At 43.4% G+C, this 12601-nt stretch overlaps 1 protein-coding gene across 2 annotated transcripts in view; it reads left to right on the top strand.

Moving 5' to 3' along the window:
- The first annotated feature begins 38 nt into the window (after positions 1-38).
- LOC133972492 (solute carrier family 45 member 4) overlaps positions 39-12601 on the top strand; it is a 48581-nt gene continuing 36018 nt past the window's right edge. The window contains exons 1-2 of one of the 2 annotated variants that reach the window (XM_062409986.1): positions 39-324; positions 1911-1992. The gene's annotated coding sequence lies outside the window, so the exon portion shown is untranslated. Of the gene's footprint in view, positions 325-1457; positions 1993-12601 lie in introns of those variants that run through there. The other variant, XM_062409987.1, reaches the window with a different exon arrangement.

Raw genomic sequence — 12601 nt, 5'->3', positions numbered from 1 at the left:
ATTCTTTCATAGACCTCCTAATAATAACGAGCCCCAAACGTCTCCTTTAACACAAATCAGCTTCTGCTTGTTTTGTGTGCCACCGCCTCGGCACCGCCCCTTTATGCAGATGAGCCCGTGACGTCGGCGGAAGCCATCTCTTCCGACGCGTCTTCCTTTAAAGGCGGATTTAAAGAGCCGACCTCAGCTGCAGCTGCAGAACGACCGAGGCTTCACGAGCCGCCGCGGAGCGAGCGTCCCACCACAACACCAGCGGAGCCAGCGGCTGACACCACCCGGCGAGGGGAGCTGCGGGGTCCGGCTCGAGCACCGGGGGCAACACGGGTACGAGGGTGTTTTTTTGCAAGCCGCTGCTGCAGGCAGGGTCTCCGGGTCTCCGGCTGTCCGGCTAAACACAGCATCTCAGGTTGCTGCTGCAGAGAGGAGGAGGAGGAGGTGGAGGAGGAGGAGGAGAAGGAAGAAGCAACAGCAGCAGCGTTTACTGTAGTTGCAGGAGGCCTGTGTCAAAAACAAAAAGAGCCAGAGAGGAGCAGACAGGCGCTCGGGCAGAGCTCAGGTTTCTAAGTGGGCTGCTCTAATTATACAGTGTTGTGTTATGTCGGGGCAGGTGAGGGGGGGGGGGGGGGGGGGTTAAAAACAGACCCGGAGGCTGCAGGGCACGAATTAGCTTCATGCGCGTTCATCGCTGCAGCGTCGTGACCAACCAGGAGCGAGAGGTTTGCATCTGAGCGCGGAGCTGCAGGTGTTGACATCATGAAAACACTGCGGGGGAACAGGACCAGATGCCTGCGGTGCGATGTAAAGGTCACCGGGACCTGTCAGGACCGGGAGATGTGTGCTTTCAAACGAGTCGGTCGATGTCGAGGATTATCGCGAGAAATGTGACACTGTTTTTTTTTCATTTCAAGTTTTAATGCTGATTTTGGCTCCTGGGTGCATGTTGTGGTTATAGACGCTTCTTTCTGTGCAGAGAATGAACGGTTTTTGTTATTGTGAGCACACGATTACTAAGTTGTGAGAACAAGATAAACAAACTCATTCACACACAATAAATAGTTCTCATGCGCAAACACGATAATTAACCAGTGCACACACGATAAATAACTCGGTAGCACGACAAATAAGAAACATGTTTGCACAACAAATAAATAACTTCTCTGCACAACAAATAAATAACTTCTCTTCACAACAAATAAATAACTTTTTAGCACGTCATATACAAATATTGTTCACACCAAAATAATTACCTTGACTTTAATGTTTGTGCATGCGTGTTTCCTGCTGTTTACGGTTTTTATTGCGTCTTTGGACACGAGCAGCAAAAAAATAAAGTATGACATTCCAAGGTTAAATTAAAGATACATTTTTTTGTTTACTGTCTTTTACAAGCAATATGTATTGATCGCTTTAGCAAGAATTAGATAAAGAAATCTCACCTACCTCTGTAACAGTTGATAAATAGCAAAACATTATATGAATCTGAGTTATATCTATTATGTGTCATACCTCCCTGCTGTGCTTACTCAATGAATAAGTATTGAACCTTTGTTAGATAGTTAGTTGCCCGCACCGTGAACTAACTTGCCACTAGGAGTCCCCATTAGATAGATTTGTCCTATTCTCATTTACATTTCAGCTTTTAAGTGAACCAATGTCTGTTTGGCGGCTGCAGCTCCGTCACATCACTGGCGTTGAAGGCTTGTGTGTTAAGTATTTAGTCGATTTGTGCGTGTTGACAACTGCTGATCTACTTCTATGCTTGGATGCATGAGAGTGTTGGAGCGCTCGTGCCATATTGATTTAATGTATGTGTACACATTGACTTACTGCATGTGTACGTGTGCACTGTCATAATTTTCTGGGCCTTAACTCTTTGTTGTGTGTCTGTGTATGTGTGTGTGTGTGTTCAGGTACGACTTCAGGGCTTAAGACTGCAGCCTGGACCAAACAACAACGTCTCAACGACATTTATGAAGCTTGTAGGGCCTTTTGGTGAGTGGAAAATACACACGCACACAAGCACACGCACATGCACACGCACACACTAAGGAGGCACCTTTGTTTTGTTCTACTCTCTCTGCATTTTTTAAGTGTCTTCTTTTGATCGAGTTAACTTTGCTTCTTGGCTCAGTCAATCTTAATGAAAACAAAGGGAGATGTAATCAACAGGTGTTCGCCCTCTAGTGTCTCTGACAGTCTGATGTGTTAGTCTTGGTTCGACCGGCTTGACGGGATCATCAATAACACACTAACGCTTCCTCATCAAAAATCTTTGCCCCACACACTTGGTTTCGATGCTCTCTGATGCAGTGTCACGTTGCTCGCCGCAGAGGGGACAGCTCAGCTGAAGTGACAGGAATTGACTTCCTCTTGATGAAATGGTAGCTGACTATCCACTGGTGCTGAGTCAGCATTGGGTTATGGCTCACATACACAAACACAGAGGGATGTCCACACAGATGTAGTCAGACGCAAAGGATCACATGCACTCAGTCACATGAAAACCCACACTCAGGCAAATAAATGCACTTTTTGTACATGTTTTGTCTACTGGGATAAAACACCCCTGTGTGTATACATATGCACATTATGGATTTGGGTTTCGAGATGATATATTAGACATTCATGAGGAAATTTACTTTAACAAGATTGTTTTAGGGTTGAGTTGTGGCTCAAATACACTAAAACAAACACATTTCTTCATGCACCAAAGCCAGAAGCATTAGTCTTGTTCCAAATGGACCATAGCTTGTTCCCAGGCGGCCGCTGAATACTGCAACTTGAGCAGAGCACCGGGAGCCTCGCTGCAACTCCAGATCTGTTTGGTTAGCGGGTTTCCACATCAGGCGGAGACGCTTGAGAGTCTCAGTTGGAGCAGATGAAACCTGTAGCTTCCTCAAAACAACAACAGGTGTCCTGCTGCACGGCCGTTTCAGGGGCTTATTGTGTCTCCCCGTCCCCAGCGGTGTGTCTAGTCCTTGCTTTCTTTGCTCACTGCAAACAAAATGTCCAATCAGGCTTCATTCTCCTAACTCGGATGAAGTAAACATGGAGCTGCACTGGAACTAGTGTATGGAAGTAAAGTGAAAAGCTGCAGGGCAAAATTAGGAAAAGTTAACCGTCCATTTAGACCAGAAAACTCTTCTATGTTTAAGGAAGAGTTTCACATTTTAGGGACAAGGCTTATTTTCTTTTCTTCCTGAGAGTAAGATGAGGGGGGGTTAGTTATATATCAATGAGGTTTGAATTCTTATCCAACACAGGATTTTGGAAACTCACAGCAACAATCGTCTTTAATGTGTTTTCTGGCTAAACTTTTGTCGAAGTGATACAACCACAGTAGTGCTCCCTTCTTTTATAAGTAATACTCTGTTTCATTCTGTCCCTTTGCCCCTCCCTCAACATCTTAGCCTTTCTTCACACAACACACACACCCTCACTAACAGCAGATCTGTCTTGTGTGTCCTGAGCCTTGATCCTGTGTGTAGATAACCCATTTCCTATTAGCGTGAAGTTTTTGTACACAAACCTGAGAGAAAGCGGGAGAGAGATGAAAGAAAGCGAGGGAGTACAAGTTCCCACCTCTGATCGCAGCGCAACAGTGTGTTTATGCTTGTGTGTGTGTGTGTGTGTTTGTCGTCTCAGTTACATCAGTGCCATCAATAGCAGCCCTTATCTCCACCAGATCTTACACACACACAGACACACTTGTTGCAGCTATAAATGCTGTTGTGTTGTTAGAAGCTTGTTGGAGACACAGTTTTCGGCAGCTGAGGGAAAACGGGACCAGTTGTGGCCTGTTTGCATTTTTTAAAAGTTTTTTCGGATGCAACAAACATTTTGAAATGTGATTTGTGTAAAGATCCTGCACGGCTGTTCTAAAGACTGGTAGGTGCTCACTTTCCCAACAGTTGTTTAACTGTAGGCTCCTCATTGTTTCATTCTCTCTGAACTTCTGCCTCAGATCACAGAGATCAGGAGAAAGTGACAGTATTTCTAGGAAACACAGATAGTAGTGATAATGGAGGACTGATATTGATTGCTCTGCAGTGCAATAGATCAATGTTGACGGGAATCTACAGGCCAGCGAGTACGAGCCTGTGTGTGTGTGTGTGGATCAGCAACACAGCTGCATGTGTGGCTGGTTGTTTTCTAGTGGTGGAGGACGGTTATCAAAGTCAATATCAGATGGCAGTACTCTATTTAGCCCTGGCTTTGAGTTAGAGGACACACACTCAAAGTTACAAACAAAAACACACACAGCAGTGAGAGAGATTGTCAATAATACAAACGACTTTCCACTCTGTTTGCTTGCTCTCCTGTTGTCCCTCCTCTTTGTTTCTCAATCGTTTCTCCTCCAAAATTGTGTTACCCTTTGTTCTTCCCTGTTTTGGTTTCAATTTTCACTCGTCTCTTATGCTTATATTTGGTTCCAGGTGGTAAAACCCATCACTCACAATCAAAAGAAATCAGTGTGTGTGTGCAAAGATGCATGACATTTTTATCACGTAGTGGCTCAAACTGAAAAATGTGTTATCGACTCTGGAATTAGTCGCTCATAAAATAACCATAAGACCCATTTAGTATCTGTGAAAGTGCCTTAAGTCGATCTTCCTCAGCAGACATTTCATCAAATACTCACTTTTCTAAGGGGAGAAATTAAAATGGAATCTCGAATTCAAAGAACAGTTTATGCAGCTTAGAAAATATTACATTTGTACATGTGTGACTCTATTTAAGTGATTAAAGATCTAAAGTGAATTGGCAAATGCATACAGGGTGTGTTCAAGTCCACTTTTGATTGCTTCTAGACAAAAGCACTAAGGGTCCTCGTGCTGGGTGCATGGAATGAAAGGGTAGCAGTCTCTTTATTACCTCCGCCAAGGAGACGAGGTTTCATCAGCATTTGTTTGTTGGATTGTAAGCAGGGTAACACAAAGGTATGCACTGTCTGAGTTTGTTTCGCCTGCAATAAACCAATCAGAGCGCCGGTCTGCAGTCTGAGGGGATTGTATCCCGGTGGATTGCCAGATAGTAAGAGAGGATGGAAGGTGTATGTGCGTCTTGGACCTGCTTGTTGGACGTAAATAAATATCTGGACTCCACGCCCTGGACTCAGCAGTGCCATGTTGGGCCTCTTGCATGACACCAGGTTTTTGTTGGTGTGTTGTGCAACTGCTTTCTGCTGCCTCAGGATAATGCACAGGCAGCACACCTGACCACACCTCATTTTAAAAACAATGGGCTCATATGCACTCTGATGCTGGTGCAAGTGCATTTGCAATTCAAACGATGTCGGCGTTGGTTGGGAGAATTACCTGAAACAAGCAAAGACACTTGAACAAAGAGCTTCTGCAGCCTGATCACTGGGCAAAGTGTGTCTCCTTAGGACGGTTGTGTGAAGCAAAATAAAAGCTACGTAATAGCCACTCAATGGACCTTGTGGTAAGATTGTTTTAGTTAATTTGTAAAAGTCATGTCATAAAGTCATAAAAATCATCTAATGGAGTTTAAAGATGAAGCTGTTAGTGTGAAAGAGGCTTGCAATATGCTTCAAACAAATACTGTGTTACATTATGAAATGGAATGGGGAAAACTATTTGACAATATCTCTTTTGTCAAAAAAAAAACCCCAACTGAATCCACTTCCTTGTTTCCACTGGCATCTTTTCATTCCTCCCATTCCTCCACGGCTAAATGTACTGTTAAAGGTCCCCTGTGGTCAGTGTTCTTTATACAGACAACAACTGTCCTAAATCAGATGTTCCTAACCTCTTGTACCTGCTGCTGCTGCAGTCAGTGCAGAACACTGAGCTGGTCTTTCTCAGAAGCTTGTGCTGGTGTGAAATCCTGCATATAAATCAGTTGAAGTGTGAAGAATGTTCTCGTCCTCTAAAGTGACACAGGCAGCACCAGCATGAGCTAAATCTTGTCCTCTGAAAAACACAATGCAGATACTTATCAAAGGAGTCGTCAGGCCTAATAACTCATTTCTTTCTCCATTGTTGTAGAGATTTGGACCGGCAGCCTGCTCCTCCTTTATCTCAGCCAGATGCTAATTCAGATTATCTCAATGCCTTTTGAGCATTTACCTATATTTCTCCAATCTTTCCGATTACAGTTAATGACAAAATACACCGAATGTTATGGTGAAGGTTAGATTTCCCGTCAGGGCAGAATGAGTCTCAAATTAGATGGCATGAACATCTTGAACAAATTTAGCTTAACCACACTCCGGAGCTGTTTGGCCGCCCCTGCCTGTGGTTAATTGTAATACTCCCATCAGCGAGTTGTGTTCTTATGAAACAAATCCACTTTGAGCCAAATTGTTCATAGGACCACCTGCAGCACGTCATTGAAGTTTCTATCCTATAAGTTTTTCCCAAAGTCATTTCATCCTGCACTTTGAAATCAGGTAATGACATTTCCCTCTTCAAGCATCCTTTTGGGTTTCCTCCAATCTGTGTTCCCATCTTCACTGAGTCATCCCGAACAGAAAAAGAAGGCCCCAGACAAAGTGCTGTCCTGCTCTGCAATGAGCTCACCACAGAGCTGATGCCAGAGAGCAGCGAGTCAGATCCACTTCGCTTTGTGGAACTTGGCTGCCTTTTGCGTCTTTCTTGGCAAAAGCACGCACCACGTCCAGCTCTGACCTCTATAAAGTGCAGTTAGTTGTATCGTGCATTAAAGTATACAAATGTGACAAGTGAAAACATTTTGATGACTGATTGAGTCAGAGCAGCGCAACTGAAGAGGCTCCTTCAAATGCAGATGACAAATTCCTCCTTCCATTCCTGAGCAACGAAGGATCCAACGGGTGGAACCTTCCCGGGCCGACCTATCCCAGGATTGATTGAGCATCGTTGACAAAGCTAATGAGCTAGCTATCTGGGTGGCTGAACAGCAGCAAGTGCAGCCGCTTAAGGTAGCTCACGCTGCAACTGTCGAAGCAGGACAAGCTGGTGATGTAAATAGCAAATCCTCAGTAGACCACACCGTCCCAGCCTTTGCTCTCCTCAGTGCTCATGGAGATGGCGGCCCCTGAGCTGGAACATAACGAGTCTTCTTTGTGAAGAGAGCACTGTTCTCATTCTCATTTCTGCATTAGATGATTTTAATGTTAAGAAAACTATCAAATATCCACATTTGAGGAGCTGGAACTGATGGATCTTTGGCATTAATTTAAGTATGACCTTCTGTTGACTAATAATAAATGTTCTGGATGTGAACATGTGATGTCACAGAGGCTCAGAGGCCGTACACACAGACAAGTAGTCAGGTATCGAGGTTGAAAGAGGAGAGAAGATATCTGGCTGTGAGCCAGTAAAGTTGTTAACACTTTTAGTAGTGCGGCACTCAGGGTAATGGACACACACACACACAGAGATATACACTTTAGAGCAGATTTCTCAACAGCCATAGAATAAAGAGGGTTCAACAGAATTCAAAATGAAAGCAAAGTTATCACAGACAGACTTTGAAACAACAAAGACACAAAAGATGCAGGACTCAAAACTAAGTCTGCACAAAGAACTGTTCACCTGTTGATTCAAGGTCCAGTGAAGCTCGACTCTGTACACACAACCCTGAGTGGATTTATTGTTGTTGTTGCTGTTGTTGGTCACTTTAGTTGATGCGTCTCACTGCGACCGAACGCCAGTCGCCTATTTCTTAAAATTTTACTGATTTATTATCGTATCGTGTTTCCAAATCCCACCAAATTCAACACAGCACCTCCTTGGGCCCTAAACATTACACAGGCCAAGTGTGAAGTGGATAAGATGAACAGTTCTAGAGATACAGATACAGATGGATGACATGGAGTCCTCAGACACATCTCCTGTCATGTCTCTCATTTTCAAATAGATTGTTTGTTTTCATCCTGCAGAACTTGTGTACAAATTTGGTAAAACAGTTTGACGCAGTCTGGTTTGTCCTCAGCCAAAACCAGTTTTTTGGTTCCCGCCCTGATCGGACAGAACAACAACAGGAAGGAGAAGGAACAGAAAAAGGAGGAAAACTTGACTTTAATCTCGGTTTTAACATTATAGAGAAGAAGCAGGTCGTCTGTGATTAAAGCAGCAACAGCAGCCCGAGCAATGCTGCGGCAAAAAGTTCATCAAAAGTTTTGCTCTGGCAACAGTATCAAGAGCATGTAGGAGGTGTGTGTGTGCACTGTGGTCGCGGTGCAGTGGAATATTCCATTAGATGTATGATCAGGGTTGCCATCTTTAAGGTCCTTAGCAATCCTGAACTGGTCGGTGCAGGCAGTGTTAATTATCTTGGCTCAGTGGCAACGTGCCGCTGTGATGAGGTTTCATACTGGCACATCAGGGTTTTGTTATTAATGTGCTAACACGGTATGAAGGGACGGGAGTGGTTAGTTATGGGGCCATTATCGTAGCAAATCTATTGACACATGAGAGTCTCAATCCGTCTGTGTGTTTGATGAGATTTGTGAATGTGTACAGGGATCTGCAAATGTGTGTTTAGCATGTATGCAATAACAGCTTTGTCTACACATTTGCAGATATAAATAAATACCCTTTCAAATCTGAATATATATTTGAAAATGTTTTTCACATTTTCAAATCCTATAAGACGCACATATTCTAAATACAGTTTTGAAGATATCTGTGCACATTCACAAATCTCATTAAACACAGACTGATTGCGAGACTCACTTATAGTAATAGTTTTGCTACAATAATTGCCCCAAAGTTACTGTGATCTCAGTGAGGTTAGAACCGATTCAGAGGCCTGTCCATGTTTGTCATTATGTGTTGATGAGATAGGTGAAGCGGTAGCGTCTGTCTTGGCTGCACACACACACACACACACACACATGCACAAATACTGAGATACAAAAAGCAGATCTATACCATTGCCTCCTATGCTCTTTTTTTGTGGTCATGTTTTTCTTTCTTTTTCCTGGTTGGTGTGCAGCTGCCCTTTGGGTAGAGGCCTCAGGGAACTGTAAAGGATAGGGTACACACCCACAAACACACATAAACACTTGCACACATGCATACAAATACATACACAACCAGTCCCTCCAAAAGAGGGCAGGCTCCCCCCTCGAGGTCAGAAAGAAGGGATGCAACTGGGGGGAGCTGTAATGTGATGTTGGGTGGGGGGGCGTAACTTTAGTCAGAGGGGGCACAGATAGGGTTCGGGTCAATTTACGCCTGTGTGTGTGTGTGGTTATGTGGCGAGCGCTACACACAGCTAGCAACGTGACTCCGGTGTAGAACTAGGCCAAGGCTGCTGTCAGCAGCTTGTCAAAACATCACAGTATCCTGCTTCAAACTTTCAGACTTGGAGGAGTTAAAACTGATTTTTACTTCAGGGGTCTGTGATATAATTTTGTCTTCAGGCTACTCATGAAAAAGATATCCTCGGGGTGAGTATATAACATAAACACAACACCATGTTTATGAGATACGAGACACACATTGACATCAGCTGTCTAGACATGCACAGATCGGCCGGCCTGAAGGATTAAAACACTGTCTGTGTGGTTTAAAAACCAATAACTGTTAGAATCTGTAGATATCAGTGTTTTTATAAAGCTGTGGTCGTCTTTGACGTTGTGCTACTTCAGCACACGCAAAACCGGCAAGCCAGTTTCCTAGTTTCCTAGTTTGCATAACTCCCTTAAAATGCTGAGGACTTGCACACAAACTCTGCTTTTTGAAAACTGGATTGCGCAAAAGAGAACATGTTACTTAATTTTGAGTCAGGTTTTGATGGGTCATTGTTCAAAAACCATAATAATATGATGAACTTTAATAGCATACAATGTATGTTGTTGTTATAATTCAAGACTAGTTAACTGATATTTTACTGTAAAATGTAAAAAGTGGCTCATGTTACTTTATTATGACCCATTCCTTGAACCTGTGTTTTTGAAACCCCTCAAAATAGACCCGTGCCCCAGTTTGTGACTCTTGACCTTCAGGACCTTTTACCACCAGCAACTTTAGTCTAAGTTTGTCAGAAAGTCTCCTGAGGGTTTGATGAAGTACAAGTTCAGAGTTTAGTTCAGGATTAAGGCTCCCAACATTTACCAGATTTCTTGAGCTGAACTAAACACTGAACTTGTAATTGAAGCAAATGAATCAGTACAGTAAAATACTTACTTTAATACTGGTACTTAAATGTAAGTACACAAGAAAAATTAAGTAAGAATTAGGAATTTCAGAAGATTCATATTTATACTGCAAAGCCACTGACAGCTTCACCACAAAGAATAATCTAACTTGAACCAGGTAGACAAAGTGCTGCCAGACCAACAACCTGGCTCTGAGCATCAGCAGGAGGGGAAGGTGGTGGACATGTCAACTGGTTCAACCCACCAAAGATCAACCAGTGGAGAGGCTCCACTTCAAATACCTTGTCCTATCCAGCACTGAGAACCACCCCTGGACTCTTCTTCAAGAGTCATTTATTATTCCCTTTGGAAATTGGGCAAAACGTCCAATTCTTTGATTCTCCACTTTATCTCGATCTGCGAAAATGTTTGGCCTATGTCCCGTTCCACCAAGTTTTATGGAAATACATTTTGTAGATTTTGCATAACCCTGCTGACCAACCAAGATACGGGAAACATAACATCCTTGGTGGAGGTAAAAATCATGACAGGTTCTACTACCAACAGCTGTAGAAGTTCAGGGATTCAACCTCTCTCAAGGCTGTGGAGTTTCCCAACAGGCAGCCTCCCCGCCTGGCGTTGGTGCGTTCAGCTAAACGCATGAAGCACCCAGACCCCTACACCAGGAGCATGAGAGCCCAGAAACCCAATGAGGAGACACTTCACCCCCCGACAATGGACTGTTTAGACTTCTGACGTCAGGCAGACACCTCTGCAGTCACATGGCCAAAGCCGTGTCCTCAGGTCCTCAACATACTCGTCTTAATGTAACAAACGTCCACACATACATTACCACTTCGGCAACACTGAGCACATACTACATGTTTCTTTCTGCCACTGTCACTTTTACCTGCACACCAGGTCATTTTAGCTTGTGGATTTGATAAGATTAAAATGTGTGGTCAGATTTGCGCACATCAATCTAATATTGCACCAGTAGTTTTTTATTTTTGTCTATTTGACTCCAGTTTATCTTCCCCCTGTGATACACTTGCACAGTAACTGAGCATCTCTTTCATTCCACTGCATGTTTTGCTCTGTGCATGTGACAAAGACTTGGAACCTTGAATATCTTGCCTTATCATTTCCTCACATTGCAGGCCATCTTGGTCACACACATCATCATCCGAACACGTGTGGCGTACAAGCTAGTATTTCTGTTGACGTTGTTAAACCCGATTTTGACCTTCACAAATTTTTGAAAGCACAAAAATGGTTTGGAAGACAAGTTTGTTATTGAATATGAGGCGTTCATGTGTTTTCCCAGAGAGGTTACCATCGCTGCTCAGCTTGTAGCCATGTTGTCTATTGCATATAAGTTAACGTATAGCTATTTTATCATTATATCTTTGTAGCAGTTACAGGAAACCAGATAAGCTGAATAGAGAAAAATTGCTAATATAGGTTTATTGCTGTTTTATTTGTTAACTTGGAGATTTCATAGCTGACAAATATTTGACATTAACTTTTTACCCGCCTGCTGCTCGTGAATATGATCTTAACAACATCAAGAGTTTGTAAATCTGCTTGCTGGCTTGTTTAATGTGGTGGAGCAGTCTTATTTTGAATTACTGGGATCACTCTTGAATAATATTGACATATCTACGTCCTCATGGAAATCAAACATGATATAAACCTGCATGAAACAGAATCAAATATTTCCTGGGAGAAAGTTGACCAGTGTGTTGGGGAGAGTGCACGTATGTGAACAGCAGGTGTGTTACGTCACATCTCATACCAGCCCATATACTGATATAAGCCCTGTGTTATGAGTAAGGGATTTGCCTATGATGCTAGTGCACGTTGATTCACATGTGCACCCCCCACCCTGCACTCTCTGCACTGCAGCAGCACTGCACCATAATGCACATATCCAGTCCCTGTTTACCTCTCTCTCTCTCTCTCTCTCTCTCTACACCCCCCCTCTCTCTCTGCTTATCTTTGCCATCTGCTTCCCAGCAGCTGGGAATATGCTTATTTTTCATGGAAGTACTATCAACTGTGTGAAAGTGTTTGTGTGAAAGTGCAGCTTTGCAAAGCAGCCCGTGTGTTAACATGTTTCTGCTCTGTGGGTGCACACGCCCTAATACTGTCTCCTGCTCGTCCATAATGTGAAAAAGGGGAGAGAGAGTGTGACCAAAGACACAAGAGTCTCTGTGGTTCCAGTCAGACAGATGAAGACCCAGGAAGACACATCTTTGACACACACACGTACACAAACACACGCTGTCCGCCCGTCTTTTGCTTCACTGTTGCCATCGGGCCAAAAATACTTCTACACACACAGTACCAGGCGTTGCAATGATGCAGACTCATCATGAGCAAAGGAAAAGCAGCTTCTTGTTACACCAGGACATGACTGAACTGAAATGAACTGGCCTTGATCATTAATAGAGGGTTTCACACACACTGAGGAACATCTTATCGCTCCCAGCAGCACTTAAAAAA

The sequence above is a fragment of the Platichthys flesus genome, chromosome 17 (assembly GCF_949316205.1).
Source record: "Platichthys flesus chromosome 17, fPlaFle2.1, whole genome shotgun sequence".
Lineage (NCBI taxonomy): Eukaryota > Metazoa > Chordata > Actinopteri > Pleuronectiformes > Pleuronectidae > Platichthys > Platichthys flesus.
The sequence above is the reverse complement of the archived record's forward strand: the minus strand, read 5'-3'. Positions and strand labels throughout refer to the sequence as shown.